The sequence below is a fragment of the Miscanthus floridulus genome, chromosome 12 (assembly GCF_019320115.1).
Source record: "Miscanthus floridulus cultivar M001 chromosome 12, ASM1932011v1, whole genome shotgun sequence".
Taxonomy (NCBI): domain Eukaryota; kingdom Viridiplantae; phylum Streptophyta; class Magnoliopsida; order Poales; family Poaceae; genus Miscanthus; species Miscanthus floridulus.
Window position 1 is genome coordinate 65,491,802 of NC_089591.1, and position 22,147 is coordinate 65,513,948.

Sequence of the window (22,147 nt, forward strand, 5' to 3'; positions counted from 1 at the left end):
ACTTCCTTTCCTCCCAGCTCAATGTAGGCCAACTGCTCCCAGGCTACAACAAAACAACATATAGTTAATTAAAGACAAATGTAAGAAATGTCATTCTGAGTACCATAGCCATCTGTAAGTTTCAGGTAGGATTATCATCAATACTCTCTTGAATACCCATGAAAAAAACATGTTCCATTACATATTCAGAGCTATACTATGCCAAGAAATTGTGCTTAACATCAACAAGTACCACTTTGCTTCTGCCATTATTTTGTTCTCCCATATGGCATCTACAGACATCATGTGATCTGCAAAAGAAATATCATAATTAGTTAGATGCACTAGGGCAGAACACATGTGAAAGACCTATGATGCCTACACATAACACATACTGTTCAGGCTACAGGATACCTACATGATAATCAATTTGTCATGTACAATTGAAAAGAAGTTGTTCTAATGTATATCCACAAGTACAGTATGCTTGGAGCAATTCAGCTAGTAGTAGCTGCAAATAAATTCAACTTACCATTAAACAAATGCTGGAATAGATGTGCTAGAGGGCAACTAGTATTTGGACGTTGTCGGTGCAGAAAGTGACCAACACGTAAATATTTATAGTTTTACCGTACATTGTGCTCAGATGTGGCCTAGCACTCGATGACACAGGGTTTATACTGGTTCAGGCAACATGCCCTACGTTTAGTTTGAGTCGGTCGGTGACTTTATTCCTAAGCCCAGGTGCTCGAAGTTTGCTGTGGGGTTACAAACGAGAGGGAGTAAGACGGGGGGTGCAAGAGGTCCAGTCGGACTCTGGACCGAAGGGACGAGAGAGACAGGAGCTCCTACATGTGCTAAGTGTTCGAATGTCTGTTGTTCGTTGGAATCGTTGGGTGGTCGTTCGACTCGTTCGTGAATCGATTGAATCGTAGGTTGCTCAAGTCGTTCATAAATCGACCTGAACTGATCCATCCTCATTGGGAGAGAGCGCATCCTCTTTTATAGATGAATGAGACGGCCTTACAAGTGAGAGAGGGAGAGTATACGTATGCTACTAAGTCTTGTTGCCCACGTTGTCGGGTATAAGATGATTGTAGGCGCCCACAACACTGTTTATGTCAGACACATGTGGGGGTTTTACCGTATTCATCATGTATGGCAAATGACGGCGCTCACAACACTGTTGATGCCCAGAGGCATGTGGAAGGTTTTACCGTGTTCACCTAGTATGGGAATTGATGGCACCCACAACACTGTAGGGCAAACGTCGGTGCCTAGAACACTGCTTGGGTTCTGACATGCTTGGAAGGTTGCAGGGCACTCTTCTGACATGCCCTATCGGTACTGTCCTACAGGTGTATAGGGGTATGGTCATTGATATTGCGGTTGACTTGAGCGCCCTGCCTTACTTGCTCTGCCCATTTCCTGGGTCCTCACTAAGTGGGCGTCCCCGATCGGTTGGTCCCAGTCGGCTCCGACTGCGTCAGTCGGAGAAGAGCTATAAGCAGAGGTCCGGCGCATCCCCGGTCAGAGACACGGGTCAAAGTCGGAAGCGAGCGTCGTTCCTCCTCGGCCAGGCCTTCCAGTCGGTGAGGCGGGTTGGAGTCGAAAGCGAGGCCTTCTGGTCGGAGAGGCGGGCCAGATCGGAAGAGAGACCTTCCGGTTGGAGAGGCGGGCCAAAGTCGGAAGCGAGGCCTTCTGGTCGGAGAGGCAGGGCTGAAGTCAGAAGCGAGGCCTTCCAGTTGGAGAGGTAGGCCGAAGTCAGGAGGCGAGCGCTGTTCCTCTCTGGCCAGGCCTTCCGGTCAGAGAGGCAGGTCGGAGTTGGAGATTGGATCGCCTTTGTGGCCTATCGTTTAGGTTTTTTGGTCGGCCCAGGAGTTGCGCATCATTCGTAATGTCGTCTGTCGGGCCGAGCTTTTGTTGGGAAGCATGTCCATGAGGGACCCTGGATTTATGAACTTGACAGGAGCCCCTGAGCCCCTAGGCGATTCGAGTAGAATCGTCTGAGGGATTTTTGTCTTGATAGCGAGTGTGCATGAGCGCATCCACGGGTGTTGCCCTCGAGCCCTCAGGAGATTCAAGTATAATCATCTGGGTTTTTTTTCGTTTTGTCAGCGGGGTTTTTTTTGTTTCGACAGCGGGTGCGCGCGAGCGCACCTATGGGTGTAGCCCCCAAGCCCCCAGGCGATTTGGGCAGAATCGCCTAGGGGGTTTTGTCAGCGGGCGTGTGTTGTGTGCACCTTGGTGGGCGTAGCCTCCTCTTTCTAGTTTATGACCCATCATTTCTAGGAGCACGGTCCTAGGCGTTTGGTCGTGGCCGAGGGACTGGGCGAGACAAAGTCGTCAACTAGGGCGTCAGGCGCGCCGAGGGATTGTACGAGATGGACTCGTAGATCTAGGCGTTGGGCGCAACCAAGGGACAACCAAAGGATCAGGCGAGATGGACTCATGGACCACTGAGGGATTGGGCGAGTCAAAGTCATGGATCCAGGCATCGGGCGCGTTGAGGGATCGGGCGAGTTAGAGTCACGGATCTAGGCGTCGGGCACACTATGGGATTGGGCAAGTCAGAGTCATGGATCTAGGTGCTGGGCACAGCCGAGGTCGTGCTGAGGTGTTGAGCATCCTAAGCCCCATTAGGCTCGGTAGGGGTCGGTTGAGTTTTGTGCATTACCCTGTCTGTGGTTTCCATAACTAGAGGGGCTGAGCTAACGTCGCTTGCCTCGGTGGCTCAAGTAACATGCTCGATGAGCTCGCTAACGGGTACGTTTGAGTGGAATCCGGGTTCGTCATTCATGACAGGGTGGGCATAGCCCTCATGTGGCATTCCACTACTCCTTAACCCGTGTTTTGGTAGATGCCTGGGTCATTCCAGAGACCGACCTAGGTGGCCCACTAGCCTCCCCTTGATGGAGATTCTATGGGCATGGCTCGAGGTTAGGATCGAATGAGAAGTTTGAGATGACCCTATCTTCTTTAGAGCAGACTAGGCGAGGGCCACTAGGGCTCATCTGCGTTTTCTCCCTTGGCTCTATTTGACGTGAGGCAGCCTCGAGCTCTTCATGGGCTGGCCTTCGAACCCCAGTCGATCGTTGTCATGTTGAATGAGGTAACTACCATTTCGTGACGCAACACGAAGGGTTGTGATGCATTAGCTGCATATGCAATGTTTTGGATGTGTGGGATGAATGAATGATTGCATGAATGAATGTGTGAATGCATGTATGAGAATGGATGAATGAATGACCATGCTTTAGAAAAAATAAAGTAAGAGGATTTGGTAGAGTTACCTTGACAACCCGAGTGACAGGCTTGAGGAGTTTTTATCAGAGATGTTTGAATGGGATCCACACTTGTCGTTTGTGATGGAGTCAGCATGGCCTGCATGGGGCGTCCCTCTGCTCCTTGCCTGTCTCTCAGTGTTTGCTTAAGCTATCCGATTGACTTAGGAAGCCTGTTGGTCTCTCCTGGTCAAAGATCCTATGGTTGGGCCCTTCCAAGTCTTACCCTGGGAAGGCAGAGGGCTGACTGCGCATAGTTGCACCTTATTTCCCACACTCGGCATGCGGTAGTGGTGGGCCATACCTAGGCCACGTCCCATCTAACCATGCACCATCTCATCGGGCAGGGTGCATCCCATCAGTCAGGACGCGTCCTGTCGTATCCCATCTGCATTGAATGGGGGAAGGGAGAGGGTTTCTCACCCTAATCCTTAGCCTTTCCTGAACTGCTGCACCTCCTTTTTAAATAGGTGTAGGGAGAGGGCTTTTGTCCCATTCCTTCACCTATTCCCCAACTGCCACCTTTCCCCCTTCTTCCTTCTTGCTAAGAGCGTTCATGTGCCGTGGTGGTTCCTAGGAAAAAAGGGGAGAGCGAGGGAGAGGAGAAACTCATAGATTCGTTTGCGAATCTAGAGTGCAATGTCAAGCTGGAGGTCATGTTGTGTGAGCGATTCGATGCTAGCCATCTTTGCTGAGAAGGGGGTGCTGCCACCGATGTAGGTGGTGCACTAGAGGGCTCTTGTGGGGGAGGATTTCCTGTGGCCTTGGGCTAGCAAGGTCATCTCCTTCCATGCCTTCCATGAGAGTGGGCTGGGGTACCCCGCGCACTGGTTCCTATGTGGGCTCCTTAATGAGTGGGGCATGGAGCTATAGCACCTCAACCCGACTGGGGTGCTGCACGTCGCTGGCTTCATCATCGTCTATGAGGTCTTCCTCGGGATGGAGCCACACATGGATTTCTTTAGGCGGATTTTCTCTGGGCGAGTGTTGTCGGAGGGGAAGCCGCTCAGGATCGTGCTGGTGGGGGGCTTCACGCTATAGAAGAAGCCGAGCGCGTCAGGCGCCTACCCCGTGTACACCCCCTGTGACTCCAATCGGGGGTGGCATGGGGAGTGGTTTTCCATCAGGAACCTGATGGAGGCACCAGTTCCTACCGTTCACTAAAGGAGGCCAAAGAGGTGGGATAGCTGGTCGTGGGGGCCCGCTAGTTGGCAAAACAAGTTGGAGGGCATCGGGGCGGAGCTCCAGAAGCTAGTGCGGTAGGGACTCGACGGGGTGTGGGTATTCCACACTTTCTTCCACCATTAGGTCACCTCGCTGGTGGAGAGGACGTGGCCGATGTGGATGTTGATGGAGATATGCCCTAGAGGCAATCATAGAAATGATGATATTCCATTGTATCCATGTTTCATATTGTGTTCCTTGAATATCCATTAAAGGCTACTTAAATTGATTTAGCAATTATGTGAATTGTATGTGAAACTCTTTACTTGTATGGTTATTCTAAAGTTGTCCCTAGTCGGAGTTCATGTGAGGACACACATGAATATTAGACTAGTACATGTATTAGCTGATGACTATGTTTCACAAGTCATGGATATGCAGATGTCAAACTAATAATGTAGGCATGTGTAGAGACATGTGCCAGGACCGACCCAACACGAGATATAGTTACATAGTTCTCTTTACACAACGTGTACGCTTTGTCCTTAGACCTAAGATTGTTGCATGCACTCAATATGTGAATCAACTTACTTAGGGGCTATCAAACTGCTACTCCGTAACTGGGTAGTTATAAAGGTAGCTTTCGGGTTTATCAGGAAGCATGCTGTGAGGTATGATTAGTCAAGATGGAATTTGTCCCTCTCTACTTGAGAGAGATATCTCTAGGCCCCTCGAGTGATCGAATCTAGAAATGCATGGCCATGCTACGTGAGATTAAGAGTTAACCTAGAAAGGGATTTTGAATCATAGGATCGAGAAAGAGAGGTTCGGCTTGGAGCTAGACCAAATATCATGAGGCAAAGGGAATAGCATGTACATGATGTTGTGATGGTTCGTCTGATATGATCTTCATGTGCATATAGGAGTTGCATGTCTTGCTAGAGGCCGCTACCAGCTATTGGCTGAGTAGAAGTACTCACGTCATGTCTATACGTATGTGAACCTATAGGGTCACACACTTAAGGGGCTAGAAGCCCAATGAGGATATGATCCAAATTAGACCAGATTTAGGAGTACTAATGGGCCTCAGACCTAGAGGCCTATCAGGGACCTCTATATATTGAGGGGTAGGGGCGGCTTAGGGTTTGGACCTTTTTGGCGTAGCTGCTGCTCCATCTCCCATGCCTAGTAGCTATCCATCTCCCACGCCCTCATCGAGTTGCACTCACGGATCTAGTAGTCCGGTTTGCGATGCTTCCTCCTCGCACGTGTGGATACCTTGGAGGTGTTGCATCTGCAACACTTGGATGAGCCGCTGCACGAGGAGGACGCCGCTGAATGTTTGACATGGAGGTGATCGACTACACTGCCCCGACGCGCTTCATCAACTTCCGCATCTACACGTCTAGTGGTAATCTTGTGATCTATAACAACAGTGTTCCTGTTTTGCGTGGTAGAATTTTTTTTGTGCTAGCGTAGCCTACCTCATATTGCTACAGTGGTATCAGAGCCGATGCTATTTAGTTATGGATTCAGGGATGTGTGCATATGGAGATATGCGGGTTTTCTGATTGATCTATGATCTGGTTTCATGATCTTGCTACAATGGTCATGTAACGACGTACTCCTACCGGTCGGAATTCTGCCATCAGAGTTAAGTGATACACGTAATGCCAGTTGCAGTGAGTGAAGATCAATGTGATTGGTCAAATTGAAACCTAGATTCATACGCCAGACGCATATGATGCACAATAGTCAATTGGATCTACTACTAGGATCAGATAATTTACCATGGTCTTGTGTTTCGATAAAATGGCCAGTCACTTTTCAGGTATGATCTCGGATCGAGGCGAATTTTATATGAAAATTGATCTACAGAAAAAATTACACATGAAATTCAACTGCCTTTGGCGTTTTTGGTGAAATTAGATTTCCCAAAATTGGCTTGGAAGATGGAATTTTCGGGCCTTTTAAGTTTGGACGTTAGAACGCCTAACTCTGTTTTGTAGGATTTTGTGATCAGTATGGCCCCTACATATGTATTGTCAAATTAATGTAATTGATGACCTGCGTGTCAATCTATGATGATCCAAGCAACTGTGTAACCTTCTTTACTAGCTGATTAGATATAATAGCTTGTATTAGTTCTTAAAGGACTCATCACTAGGAGGATGGCACACATAGATCATGGAGATGGAGATCATCATGGTGAACAGGTTCTATGGAGATGGAGATCACCACTAGAAATCGGGCCATACTAGTGTCACAACTATGTGAATGCTACTCTTTTGTTTTACTCTACATGATGTGATGTTAGAAGTAGAACGATCCCTCGCAAATTTTAAGTTATGTATGCCCTCCCAACTAAAACTTGCACCGTCCCATGTCTTGTACAATTGGTGGTGGGTCTATGAAATTAGAGTATCACTAGTTTTCCTTGACTAGACGGGTTTGTATCGGATACTTACATGCATAAGGGTTGGTTTGCTTCACAAGGTCATCTTAACGGTTAAGGACTTCGGGGCATGAAGGTTGGGCGCCGAGACATGGAGATGTCACCCAACAACAGGAGTCATATGTGATATGATTAGCAAAGAGTTGCTTACCGATCTACCTTGACTGCTAGCGGTGATGCTAAAGCTCACTAGTAGACTTGTTAGTTGTGGATCCTGAATCACTAAGTATCAATAGAGGGATATTGATTTTAGTGGGAGTAGAGTCTATTAAAAGTTTAATGTGATTTACTCTATCATGGATACTTTTGTCTTAGTATTTTGCATAATTATTTGTTGTAGATAAATGGCACCTAGCAACACCACATCGTTTGCTTTGCAGTTCAGTCCTTGAGAAGGACAAGCTGAATGGAACAAACTACACGGATTGGATCCGTAACCTGAGAATTGTTCTCAGGGCTGATAAAAAGGAAGATGTTCTGGACACTCCATTACTAGAAGAACCTACTGATGATGCACCTACTGCCATTAAGAATGCTTACAAGAAAGCATGTGATGCTAATCTCAAAGTAAGCTGCCTTATGCTTGCTTACATGGAACCCGAACTATAGATGCAGTTTGAAACAAATCATGAGGCGTATGATATGATCGTGGCGCTTAGAGACATGTTCTAGACACAGGCTAGGACTGAAAGGTTCAATGTGTCTAAGGCTTTTGTGGAAAGCAAGCTAGCAGAAGGCTGCAGCAGTAGGGCCACACGTAATCAAGATGGTTGGTTATGTTCAACGGTTGGAGAAGCTGGGCTTCCCACTAGGCCAAGAGTTGGCCACTGATTTCATTCTTTCGTCTCTTCTGCCTAGCTATGGGAACTTCATCTCGAACTACCATATGCATGGGGTGGAGAAGGGTCTGAATGAACTGTGTGGCATGCTTAAAACACCAGAGGGTGACATTAAGAAAAGCGCTGGCAGCAGCCATGTGATGGCAATACAGAACAAGCCTAGCTTTAAAAAGACGGGCAATTCTTGGAAGAAGAAGGGCAAGGCTTGTGAACTCTAAGCCAAACCCAGCGCCCAAGGTTAAAGCTGGACCTGCTCCTAGACAAAGAGTGCTTTTATTGTCACGAACTTGGTCACTGGAAGAGAAATTGCAAGCAGTATCTGGCTTCATTGAAGAATGGAGGAAGTAAGAGTACTTCCACCTTAGGTACGCTTGTTATTAATGTTATAGACAACATATTTCTCATTGATACAATTATTAATTCTTAGGTATTTGATACCGGATCGGTTGCTCATACTTGCAATTCGATGCTGGGACTAATAAAAAGTAGAAGCGTTGAAAGAGGAGAAGTTGATTTTCGCGTGGGCAATAATGCAAGGGTTGCTGCGTTGACCGTCGGGACGATGCAACTCCACCTCCCATCAGGATTTATCATGGAGTTGAATAATTGTTATTTTGTTCCTAGTTTAAGTCGAAACATTATGTCTCCTTCATGCTTGATGAAGGATGGTTATTCATTTACGAGTGAAAACAATGGTTGTGTGATCTCTAAGAACAATATGTTTATGGCTTTTGCACCCATTGTGAATGGATTGTTTGTTTTAAGTCTTGATGATTCACCTATCTATAATATAAGTGCTAAAAGGTCTTGGCCTAATGATTTGAGTCCTACCTACATGTGGCATTGTCGTTTGGGTCATATAAGTGAAAAGCGCATGAAGAAGCTCCATTCTAATGGACTTTTAACTTCGTTTGATTTTGAATCATATGAGACATGTGAGGCTTGCTTGCTAGGCAAGATGACCAAGGCACCTTTCATAGGTTTTCCTAAGAGAGCATTAGACTTGTTGGAACTCATACATACCGATGTATGCGGACCAATGAGCACGACAGCTAGAGGAGGGTTCCAATACTTCATAACTTTTACTGATGATTTTAATAGATATGGCTATGTCTACTTGATGAGGCACAAGTCTGAAACATTTGAAAAGTTTAAGGAATTTCAAAATGAAGTTGAAAATCAGCGTGGCAAGAAAATTAAGGCCTTATGATCTGACCGTGGAGGTGAGTATTTAAGCCATGAGTTTAGCAATCATCTGAAGAGCTGCGGAATTGTTCCATAGCTTACCCCACCTAGAACACCTCAGAGAAACGGTGTATCCAAGTAACGTAATCGAACCTTGTTCGACATGGTTCGATCAATGATGAGCCAGTCAGGACCTACCATTATCATTCTGGGGATACGCTCTAGAAACAACAACTTTCACACTTAATAGGGTACCGTCTAAATCCATAGTTAAGACACCATATGAGATGTGGACTGGAAAGACTCCTAGTTTGTCTTTTCTAAAGATTTGGGGATGTGAAGTATTTGTCAAACGACTTCAGTCGGACAAGATAACACCCAAGTCGGATAAATGCATTTTCATGGGATATCCAAAGGAAACTTTAGGATATTATTTCTATAACCGATTGGAGGGCAAAGTGTTTGTCGCTCGGAACGGTGTTTTCCTAGAGAGAGTTTCTCAAAGGGGAGAAGAATGGAAAGACAGAGCGTCTTGAAGAAGTTCAGGATGAGCCAATTAGGCAAGAATCAACGAGTGATGCTAGCGTAGCAGAACAAGTTGAGATATCCATGGCAAGAGAAGCACCACCACAACCACGAAGGTCGGCGAGGCTCCGTGAATTGCAGGAAATATTATTGTTGGACAATGATGAGCCTATGACATATGCAGAAGCAATGATGGACCCAGACTCTAAAAAATGGCAGAGTGCCATGCAATCTGAAATAGAGTCCATGGGAGACAATCAAGTTTGGAACTTGGTTGACCCGCCTGATGGTGTTAAAACCATAGAGTGCAAATGGATCTATAAGAAGAAGAAAGATATGGATGGAAATGTTCACATCTATAAAGCTCGACTTGTTGCAAAAGGTTTTTGACAAGTTCAAGGAGTTGACTACAACGAGACCTTCTCGCCCGTAGTGATGCTTAAATCTATTCGGATTATTCTAGCTATAGCTGCATATTTCGATTATGAGATATGGCAGATGGAATGTCAAGACAGCTTTCCTGAATGGAAATTTAACTAAGGACGTGTATATGATGTAGCCCGAGGGTTTTGTCGATCCGAAAAATGTTGGAAAGGTATGCAAACTTCAGAAATCCATTTATGGGTTGAAGCAAGCATCTAGGAGTTGGAACATTCGTTTAGATGAAGTGGTCAAAGGGTTTGGCTTCATTAAGAACAAAAGAAGAGGCTTGTGTTTACAAGAAGGTTAGTGGGAGCTCTGTAGTATTTCTAATCTTATATGTGGATGACATATTTCTGATTGGAAACAACATTCCTATGCTTGAAACCGTCAAGACCTCACTGAAAAATAGTTTTTTGATGAAGGACTTAGGGGAAGCAGCATATATTCTGGGCATCAAAATCTATAGAGATAGATCCAGAAGGCTTATAGGATTAAGCCAAGATACTTACATTGACAAAGTGTTGAAACAGGTTCAGCATGGAACAGGCAAAGAAAGGGTTCTTGCCTATGTCACATGGCATACACCTTAGAAAGACTCAGTGTCCTTCGACAACTGAGGAGCAGGGATCACATGAGTAGAGTGCCATATGCTTTGGCTATCGGATCTATCATGTATGCAATGATAAGTACTCACCTAGATGTTTCATATGCACTAAGTATGACAAGCAGACACCAGTCTGATCCGGGTGAGAGTCACTGGACAGTGGTGAAAAACATTCTTAAGTACTTCAGAAGGACTAAAGAAATGTTCCTCGTATATGGACGTAATGAGGAGCTCATTGTAACAGGTTACACCGATGCTAGTTTCCAATTAGACAAAGATAATTCAAAGTCACAATTAGGATTTGTGTTTATGATAAACGGTGGTGCTATTAGCTGGAAGAGTTCCAAGCAGGAGACTGGTGGCTGATTCTATGACAGAAGCCGAGTACATCACGGCTTCAGAAGCCACGAAGGAGGGTGTTTGGATAAGGAATTTCCTTATTGAGCTTGGTGTGTTCCTGAATGTGTCCAGCCCATTGAATCTCTACTGTGATAACAATGGAGCTATTGTGCAAGCAAAGGAGCCAAGGAATCACCAGAAGAACAAACACATAATGTGGCGATTTCATCTCATTCAAGACTTTGTTAACCGGGGTGAGATCAAGATATGCAAAATACATATAGAATTGAATATTTTTGATCCTTTGACAAAGCCTCTCCTGTAGTTTAAGCATGATGCACATGTAAGAGCTATGGGTATTAGATATCTTCTAGATTGACTCTAGTGCAAGTGGGAGACTATTGGAGATATGCCCTAGAGGCAATCATAGAGATGATGATATTCCATTGTATCCTTGTTTCATATTGTGTTCCTTGAATATCCATTAAAGGCTACTTGAATTGATTTGCAATTATGTGAATTGTATGTGAAACTCTTTACTTGTATGGTTATTCTAAAGTTGTCCCTAGTCGGAGTTCATGTGAGGACACACATAAATATTAGACTAGTACATGTATTAGCTGATGACTATGTTTCACAAGTCATGGACATGTACATGTCAAACTAATAATGTAGGCACGTGTAGAGACATGTGCTAGGACCGACCCAACACGAGATATAGTTACATAGTTCTCTTTACACAACGTGTGTATGCTTTGTCCTTAGACCTAAGATTGTTGCATGCACTCAATATGTGAATCGACTTACTTAGGGGCTGTCAAACGCTACTCCGTAACTGGGTAGTTATAAAGGTAGCTTTCGGGTTTGTTAGGAAGCATACTGTGAGGTATGATTAGTCAAGATGGAATTTGCCCCTCTCTACTTGAGAGAGATATCTCTGGGCCCCTCGAGTGATCGAATCTAGAAATGCATGGCCATGCTACGTGAGGTTAAGAGTTAACCTAGAAAGGGATTTTGAATCATAGGATCGAGAAAGAGAGGTTGGCTTGGAGCTAGACCAAATATCATGAGGCAAAGGGAATAGCATGTACATGATGTTGTGATGGTTTGTCTGATATGATCTTCGTGTGCGTATAGGAGTTGGCATGTCTTGCTAGAGGCTGCTACCAACTATTGGCCGAGTAGAAGTACTCACGTCATGTCTATACGTATGTGAACCTATAGAGTCGCACACTTAAGGGGCTGGAAGCCCAATGAGGATCTTATTCGAATTGGACCAGATTTAGGAGTACTAATGGGCCTTAGACCTAGAGGCCTGTCAGGGACCTCTATTATTGAGGGGTAGGGGTGGCTTAGGGTTTGGACCTTTTTGGTGTAGCTGCTGCTCCATCTCCCATGCCCAGCAGCTATCCATCTCCCATGCCCTCACCGAGTTGCACTCGCGAATCTAGCAATCCAGTTTGTGATGCTTCCTCCCCGCACGTGTGGATACCTTGGAGGTGTTGCATCTGCAACACTTGGACGAGCCACTACATGAGGAGGATGCCACTGAACATTTGACATGGAGGTGATCGACTACACTGCCCCGACGTGCTTCATCAACTTCCACATCTGTGCATCTAGTGGTAATCCCATGATCTATAACAGTAGTGTTCCTATTTTATGTGGTAGAACTTTTTTTGTGCTAGCATAGCCTACCTCGTATTGCTACAGATGTACACTGGCCCGACGGACCCTGACCATGTGTCGCCGGAGGAGTTGGCAACCCTCGAAGGAAAGCCTAGAGCTCTTCATGCCTTGAAGCTGTCCAACCTAGTACATTCTCCTCTCCTTACTTTGTGTCCCTTTCGATCCTACTCTCCTATAATCTTGACTTCAAGTCATCTATTTCGTAGGGACTCGAATGCTACAAGTCCTGGCCGCATCTTTCAAAGGGGCTAGAGGGCACGACTCAGCAGGTGGCCCTGAAGGAGGTGGTGGATGGCCGGAAGAAGAAGAGAGCTAAGAAGGCTTAGAGAAAACATGAAAAGGAGATGGAGATCGCCCGGTGAGTGTGGGCCAGCGAGAGTCGGAGCGATGTCAAGGTGGAGCTTGAGTCGGAGGACCCCACTAAGGTGGGGGATGACACGAGCTCTTTCGAGGATGGTGGAGGTTAGGATGCCATCGTGACCTCGGTGGAGCGTCATGAGCCTACGGTCGGGTCTACCAGCAGTGAGCGAGACATAGAGAGGCATGGCAATGTTCCTGTGCCAAGGAAGCGAGCGATGACTCAAGCTCTTCCAAGGATGGTGGAGGCCAGGATGCCGTCGGCAACCTTGGTGGAGCTGTCGTGAGCCTACAGGCCAGGTCTGCCAGCGGTGGGTGGGACACAGAGAGGCGTGGCGATGTTCCCATGCCAAGGAAGCTCGCTGCTAGCTCGAACACCAGTCGGCGAGCATGAGGTGCAAGCAGACGCGGTTGCTGTGCCCTTTAGAGGCATCGTAGGCCTTGTCCCCACCTGCTCTGAGCGTGGTGGGGCAAGCTAGGTGGTTCAAGGAGCAGGCTTGTACCCAGCGCATGACCCACAAGCGAGGGGATGCCATGCTAGCTGCTTCGGTCGGACATGCCTTGGGCTGGCGGTCATTAGTTATGCATAGGCCGATTAGGAGCCGGCCGAGATGACTCCTCTCTCGGTCGAGGTGAGGGGGCGTGGCTCGCAACCTACGAGTGGCCCTCATCTGGCTGTGCCCATCACCTAGCGGGTTGGGGCTTCAGAGCCCTACCGTTTGCGTCTCGGTATGCTTTCTCTATTTCTTTTTTGATCTCATAGTTGAGCTTTCGGAGTGCGACTGACCTTTACTATTCGACAGCAGCCAGATGCTGATGGGACTGAGCATCGCCCCAACTCCCATGCTGGTGGAGTGGACACCTAGCCTGCATCGAGCCACAGTGAGTGGCGGGGAGAGTAGACTGGTGGCGGCGTGTCCTTCCCCTCCAGGGGTGGTGCCTTCCCTACCAGTCGTAAGCACAACAGTGGTGGCTGAGGTGATGGTAGCGATCTCGGCGACGGCGGAGGCTAGGTCAAAGGTGACCCTCGCGATCCCTCCCACACCGGCTGCAGTGGAAGAGGGGAGAGAGACCGAGCTCCCTGCCTTGTCGGTCGAAGGACCGCATGGCTCGCCCTCTTGATCGGAGCTGGAGGTATCGAGGGGAGACGTAGCCAGGTCAGAGGTGGAATGTCCACTGGTGGGCCATGAAATCAAGGTAGTGGAGGTCCCCTCCGACAATGAAGCAGGTGATAGGGTGGAGCCACCGACACTATCATAGGAGCTGGCAGTGGTCTGGTCATCGGCTAGGCCTTCCAGCAGGCTAGGGGCAACCATCGACCTAGTGTGGCCCTACCCCGAGGACCTGAGAAAGGTTTGGTTCATCCTTTAGGATGAGCAGGAGGTGTAGGTCTGGGACATGCTTGGGGGGAGAGGACTCGCCATGGAGTCCGATCTCACCCAAACCAGGGTGAAGCTAGAGGAGGCCTTAGAGTGGGTCAAGGTTGTCTAGCAGGCAATCATGGTTGACCTGCCACAGGTCATAAAGGTGAGTTTTCTACATTTGTCCTTGACTCCTTGGTCTTTTGTCGGTTACATCAGCATGCTTGCTTCTCATTCTATAGGGTCTAGAGGAGATGTCGAGCCATAAGTCTCATTTCCTTTGGGAGGAGCACGCCCGGGAGGCCGTGATGTCATAGCGGGTCATTGAGCTCAAGCACCAGCTAGAGTCCACCTGCCGTGAGTCCCAAGACTGGGTGGCGAAGGTGACCAAGGCACGGGCGGTGGAACTACCCATGGTGGAGCGGGCGACAAAGGCGCAAGTGGCGGAACTGCTCGTGATGGAGTGGGCGACCGCCACTAAGTGGGGGCTTGACGTGGTGAAGGTTTGGCAGGCAGAGACCGAGGTGGCATTATAGAAGTCCCTAGCAAAGACCAAGGCGGCACTCCAAAGTTCCCTAGAGGCCCTAGAGTCTGAGCAGAAGGCCCGATCAAAGGTCAACCAGGAAGTGCTCATGCTCTGGGGCCAGATGCCTGGCACGGAGGAGTTGAACGCCCAGTTGCGTGAGCAGGTGACTCGGCAGGAGGAAGGACTCTCCATCCTTGAGAACACCCACCTTAGTATGTACCTATTTGGTTTTTAGTTGAAGTCTTGGTATCTTCCTTTAGCTTGCTTCTAAGGTTGTCATCCCTCTTCTAGAGCTGGGCGGAAAGGTCAGGTCACTGGAGCAGGACCTAGAGACAGCCAAGGCGACGATTGGCTAGAATGCGGAAGCGCTGGCCAAGTCCCTTGAAGAGCGACATGCTCTTGAGGGGGAACTTGACTAGATGTGCAATGTCACCTAGGTCATCATCTCAGAGGTCTTTGGGTCGGCGCCAAGTACTAGCATGCCCGCCATTCGGCTGGTGGGGGTTTCGGATGAGGTTCGAGCGCTCATCACCGATGAGATGTTCTACAGGATGTCGGGGGTGCTAACTTTGGTGGCAACACACCACCCGGATCTAGACTTCACTACCATCTGCAGCGGGTATGTCGATGCCTGGAGCCCGGAGGCCATCCATGCGCTCAGGGAAAGCTTGCTGCCACACGCATAGATGGTGGCTGAGCAAGTCTCCACGCTGTGGGTGATGGATGCTCGTCGTGTGAACATGGTCGACGACACGCACCAGGAGGATGTCGCCTAGCCTATGGATGGAGTGGAGCCCAGGATAGAAGCGAACGTCGCCCCACCTCTGATCGAGCCAAGTGTCCTCCAACCAGAGAGCGAGCAGCCCCTACCTTCATTGATTGCGCCGTCAGCCGATGCCACTAGGCAGCCACAGTAGGAATTAGAGTAAAAGTAGTTTAGCAAATGTAAAAGTTAAGTTCATGGGGGAGCCCCCAGTGTGAATAGTTCATATTCATGAATACATCCAGTTTTGTTTTGTGATGAAGCACTTTGTTCGGGGAAGCTTGTCCCATCCTGTTCCTTATTTTTACCCTAGCATAACTTTGTTTTTTTTCATTCTTTTTTGCACCTACCCATTCGTCCCGTAGGCTACAACCTTAAGAACCTAGGAATGGCCCGCGAGGCTCAGCTACTCGTAACCATAGGTAGTGGCGGAGATGCAGTCGGTCGGAATGTTAATGTTAAAAGCAAAGTTATGTAAGGTAATTAAAGGAATGGACTACCCTTTTGTTTGGGTAGAAAAGTATTTACCATAAGATAGTAAAAAAAGAGGTGGTATCACACCCCCGTACAGCCCCTGAGCGACCTAGGCCGAGAGTGTTTGGGCCAGGGCTGCTTGTAGGAGCAAACGTTAAGCGAAAGAAAGTGTTAAGACCGAATTTTTAGGGGAAGAAATGACATAACTGTTCGATGTTCCAAGTGTTGGTGAGAACATTGCCATTGTCATCCTTCAGTCGGTAGGCGCCTAGTCAGATCACTTCGGTCACCGTATAGGGTCATTCCCATGGTAGAGAGAGTTTGTGCTTCTCCTTGGTCGATTGGGTCCTTCAAAGCACAAGGTCTCTGACCTCGAGGATTCTCCCTCTGATTTTCCTCTCATGGTACCTACGGAGAGTCTACTGGTAGCGAGCAAAGTGGATGACGGTCGTCTCGTAGGCCTCTTTGAGTAGGTCAACCACATCTTGTTGAGCCTCCATGGCTCGGTCATGGTCGAAGGCCTTCACTCTTGGGGCGCCGTGGTCAAGGTCAAAGGGTAGCACTGCTTTAGCCTTGTAGGCTAGGAAGAAGGGTGTGAACCCTATGGATTGGTTCAGGGCCATTCTTAGGCTCTAGAGGATCACTGGGACCTCTACAACCCATCGCCCAACGCACTTGTTGAGTTGGTCAAAGATGCATGGCCTAAGTCCTTAGAGGACCATGCCATTGGCCCGCTCGACCTGACCGTTAGTACGCGGATGTTCTACCGAGGCCTAGTTGATCCTGATGCCGTATCCATCATTGAAGTCTAGGAACTTCTTCTTGATGAAGTTAGTTCTGTGGTCAGTGATGATACAATTAGGAATGCTAAACCGGTAGATGATGTCGAGGAAGAACTTGACTGCCTCCTCCAAGCGGATGTTGGTGATGGGCTTTGCCTCTATCCACTTGGTGAATTTATCGACTGCTACGAGTAGGTGAGTGAAGCAACCTAGGCCCTTTTGAGGGGTCCTACCATGTCGAGGCCCCAGACCATGAATGACTAGGTGATGGGGATGGGTTGGAGCTCTTATACTGGCAAATGAGTTTGCCGAGCGTAGAACTGGCATCCTTCGCACCTACGGATGACCTCCTCTGCATCTCATAGTCTGGTGGGCTAGTAAAAACCTTGGCAAAAGACTTTTCCAACCAGCAACCTTGGGCCATGTGATGTCCACAGATTTTGGCATAGACCTCGAGGAGGAGTTGCTTGCCTTGGTCGGTAGGGACGCACTACATGAGTACTCCCAACGAACTCCGTTTATAGAGTTCATTTTCAATTATGATGAATGTCTTGGTGCATTGAGCGATCCATTGTGCTTTAGTCCTTTTGGGTGGGAGAACCTCCTCGAGGAGGTAGGCGAGTAGCGACGCTCGCTAGTCGGCTTGATTGAGTGCCAACATGACGATGTTGGCGGGTGACGTCATCACGGAGGCACTGGGGTTGGAACCCCCAAGCACCAGGTCAACATTGGGGTGTGTCTGGATTGGTCCTTCTAGGATGCGGGCAGATGATTCATGAAGGTCTTTGATGAAGACCCCATCCGGAGATGGAACCCGCCTGGTAGCCAATTTTGCGAGAAAATCGGTGGCATCATTGTCCTTTCAGGGGGACGTGGTGTAGCTTGATCCCCTAGAATTTGTCCTCGAGCTTGCGCACCTCCTGGCAGTATGCTACCATGAGGGGGCTTTTGTAGGAAGATTCCTTCATGACCTGGTCGGACGACCAACTCTGAGTCGCCACGAACGTAGAGTCGCGTAGCGCCTGAGCTCTATGGCGATGCATAGTCCATTGATGAGGGCCTTGTATTCCGCAGCATTGTTTGAGGCCAAAAAGTGGAGGTAGATTACATAATGAAGCCTATGCCTGTCCTGGGGAGATTAGAACCACTCTAGCCCTTGAGCTAGACTGCCATTATGGACCCGTTCGAAGTACATTGTCTAGTACTCATGGGTGACAGTCCGAAGTTGGTAGCTAGGACCTCCTGTCCATTCGGTGATAAAGTCCACGAGAGCCTGAGACTTAATAGCGGTACAGGGGAACATACCTGATGTCAGTGGCTCATGAGTTCAAGTGCCCACTTGGAGATCTATCCCGTGGCATCAGTGGTTGCGAATGATGTCTCCTGAGTGGGTATGAAATGATGACTGAGACTTTGTGGTCGGTGAAGTAGTGCAGGAGCTTCTGGGTCACCATCAGCACAACGTATAGAAGTTTCTGCACCTAGAGGTACCGGACCTTGGGGTCGGTGAGTACTTCCCCAATGAAGTATATGGGTCGCTGGACCTTAAGGTGGTGTCCCGACTCCTCCATTTCGATGACTAGGGTGGCGCTCACCACGTGGTTGCTTGCCATGACTTAGAGGAGGAGAGGTTCTCCCCATTCGGGAACGACGAGGATAGGGGCCGACGTCAGCGACGTTTTTAGGCTCTCCAAAGCCTGTTGCGCTTCCTCAGTCTAGACAAATGTATCTATTGATAAGGACATGAACTCCATGCATATGACCATGCTTGGAGATAGAGGACAAGGAGATCAGTGAGGGTGTCCTAACCGAGAAGGAGGCCCAAAGCTCATCCGGTTCGAGTCACCAAGGTGGAGGCCCAAATCAAGTTCGAGCTCATCTTGGGTTCCAGGACTAGTCTGTCATAAAAATGGTCACACGGGCGCATCTAGGCTCCGTTTTCGATGATCCACATATGGATGGAAAGCTAATTAGATAAGGAATGCCCATGATGCTAAACTCATGAAAGGTGAGAGTTCTCTTGATGTGCTGATTTTTTCCACCAATCATGCAATGATAGAACAAATTTTAGTGGAGCCTTCGCTTGATTTACCTTTGTCACAAGATGATTTGTTTGATGTTCCTTGTGATAAAGATGACTTGCATGATGATATTTATGTTATACCCATGCAATCATTGAAGAATGATCATGCTATATGTGTGCTGAAATCGAACACTTGTGCTAAAATAGACTAGTTATTCAAAATGCTAGTGAAGTTGATGAGCTGAAATTGTTGTCTTCTTTAAATACTTTGGGTTATATTGAATTTGATGTTCCATGTAATCTTAGTTCTTTAGAGGAGAAACTTTATGCATATGCTGATTTGCCATGGTTCTCTAGACATACATATCATGTTTTGGCAAATATAACAACCCAGGACAATATTTGATACAAGGAGTTTACATTTGTACAAATCCGAATTCTCCTTTTGTTGTGCAAAGTAATGATCAACTAGAGGACAGTAAATTCAACACTGTTGTTATGCCATATTCCTCTAGTTTTGCTTTTCAAACACAAGTGGAATCTAAAGAAATGGAGCATATGTTTCTTGTTAGTACTAATCTTTTGTAGGATAGTATTGACAAATATCGTGTGTATTTCAATCGAGCGGACTACATGTCTATAGGACAAGACATGCTACAAACCTAGATATATGGTCATATTCTTTCTCACAATATTGTCCATTCCCATTATTTTGGAAACCCCGTTTGTCCTCATGTTCTGCAGGATCAACTTCAAGCAAAATCAACGCCGAGGACGACTTTTCATCAAGAAAGGGAGGATGATAAGGACATGAGCTCCATGCATATGACCATGCTTGGATATAGAGGACGAGGAGATCAGCGAGGGTGTCCTAACCAAGGAGGCCCAAAGCTCATCCGGTTCGAGTCACCAAGGTGGAGGCCTAAATCAAGTTCGAGCCCATCTCGGGTTCTAGGACCAGTCTATCATAAAACTGGTCACACGGGCGCGTTCGGGCTCTATTTTCGATAATCCACATATGGATGGAAAGCTAATTAGATAAGGAAGCCAATGCAAGAGGTATCATTTCAAAAGACCTTTGGAATCAACAGAAATTGTCAAAACAAGTCAGTGTCTAGAATCTATCAGGGTGCTGCGACACCGTCTTTTGGTCCATTAGGCCATGTATCGTCTTAGAGCCCATTAGGGGCGCGTCTAGGGGGTGATGTTCGGGGCTCTATAATTAGCAGCCGTTGCTCTCCTTAGGGTTTGGGTTTAGTTTAGTTCTTGATTTCCTCATGAAACATACATCATTTTGCTACAACTGTGCCGCCAAGGCCGCTTGCTGTGAACTAGGGCCCCGGTTCTTGATCTTATTCACCTGTGGCGATTAGTCCTTTAGAATAAAGACCTAAACTCCTTCTCATTTTCATAAGCCTCATATTTATTTGCAATTTCAGATTGTGTTCATCCCGTTCTTGCTTGTGTTCTCGATTCACTTGTAGGAAAGCCTTCTCGGCGAGGTCAATCGCGTTCACGTGGTTGATAACCAATGGAGCAGTGGTGTAACAGTTGTGAGGGTCCAAATTAGTCTTGGTCCGAAGCCTAGATCGTGAACGATGAGTCTCCACCAATTGACGCTATCATACCTATCAAAAGATCAGGCCTTGTCTACATCATCTGTCTTCTTGAGTAGCTTGTAGAGAGACATCCCTCGCTCGCCGAGCTGGGAGATGAACTGGCTCAGGGTGGCCAAACAGCCAGTGAGCCTTTGTACACCCTTGATGTTGTGTATAGGGCCCATGTTGGAGATGGCCGTGACTTTTTCGAGGTTGGACTTGATGCCGCGTTCGAGCACGATGTATCTAAGCAGCTTCCCCTTCAGAACCCTAAAAACATATTTTTTGGGATTCAATTTGATGTTGAACCTTCGGAGGTTCATGAATGTTATGGCCAAGTTCATGATCAGGTCACAAGCTTGAGCCATTTTGACCACTATGTCATCAACATAGATGACGATTATTGGTTTTGGCCACTCAGCTTGATTAGGTTGATCGAGTGGGTCGATTTGATTGGCGAAGCATTGCTGCATGCACCTTTGGTAGGTGGCGCTAGTGTTCTTCAGACCAAAAGGCATGGTTACATAATAGTCTGAACCATATAGGGTGATGAACGAGGTTGCGAGCTGATTAGACTCTTTCATCATGATCTGGTGATAGCCTGAGTAGGCATCTAGAAAGGAGAGGACCTCACATCTCGAGGTGGAGTCGACTATCTGGTCTATGCATGGAAAAGGAAAGTGATCCGTTGGACACACTTTATTGAGGCCAGTATAATCAATGCACATTCTCCATTTCTCGGTCTTCTTTTTGACAACAATAGGATTAGCAAGCCAGTCGGAGTGGAATACCTCTCTGATGAATTTGGCTGCCAGGAGTTTGGCGACCTCCTCACCTATGGCCCTACGTCTCTTGTCGTCAAAGCGATGCAGGCATTGCTTGGCGAGCTTTGAGCCCAGGATGAGGCATAGTGTGTACTTGGTGACCTCCCATGGTATGCCTGGCATGTTAGAAGGTTTCCATGCAAAGACGTCATGGTTGGAGCATAGAAAGTCAGTGAGCTCGCATTCCTATTTGGCTAGGAGCTAGGTCCCGATCCGCACCATCTTGTTGGGTCAGTGGGGTCGATTCCCATTGCCTTAGTTTCCTCAAGTGGGTGGAAGGCAATCGAGGAGGTTGGCTTGTTATAGTCCGGTATTATAGGGGTCGACAACTCCCCGAGCCACGGGAGCTCGGACGAGTTGATGATGGCAGTGGCGAGCTCAAAATGCTCGTGGTCACATGTGAAGACATGGGAGAAGGTGCTACCCACAGTGATGACACCGTTTGATCTTGACATCTTCAACTTTAGGTAGGTGTAGTTGGGGACCTGTCCATGAACTTGGCTGTAGCATGGCCGCCCCAAGATGGCAGTGGTAAGACCCCGGGAAGTCCTCCACCTCAAAGGTTAGGACGTCCGAGTGGAAGTTGGCTTGGTCACCAAACATGATGGGCTAGGTCGATCTACCATAGCGGGTATGTCTGCACTCCTGGGATCATGCCATGTAGAAGGGAGAGCTCACTGGGTGGAGCTCCGACCGAGGGATGCACATGGCATCGAGGGTGTCGACGTAGAGGATGTTGAGGCCGCTGCCTCCGTCCATTAGCACCTTAGGTGAGGTGCTTCTTGCAGACAATGGGGTCGATGATGAGCAGGTAGCGCCCTAGTCTAGCGATGTGGGAGGTATGGTCCCTCAGGTCAAAGGTGATCAGAGATTCTAACCAACGAAGGAAGGAGGGGACGGTCATCTCAGGCGATGCACGCCTCTCAGTAGCGCACTTTATGCTGGCGCTTTGA

The 22,147-nt window shown here is 47.8% G+C and overlaps 2 pseudogenes; one reads left to right on the plus strand and one right to left on the minus strand.

The window, feature by feature from the left end:
* Positions 1-22,147, minus strand: part of LOC136496014 (germin-like protein 4-1) — a 31,990-nt pseudogene that overhangs the window by 751 nt on the left and 9,092 nt on the right.
* On the plus strand, positions 5,775-7,939 carry LOC136498255 (uncharacterized; annotated as a pseudogene).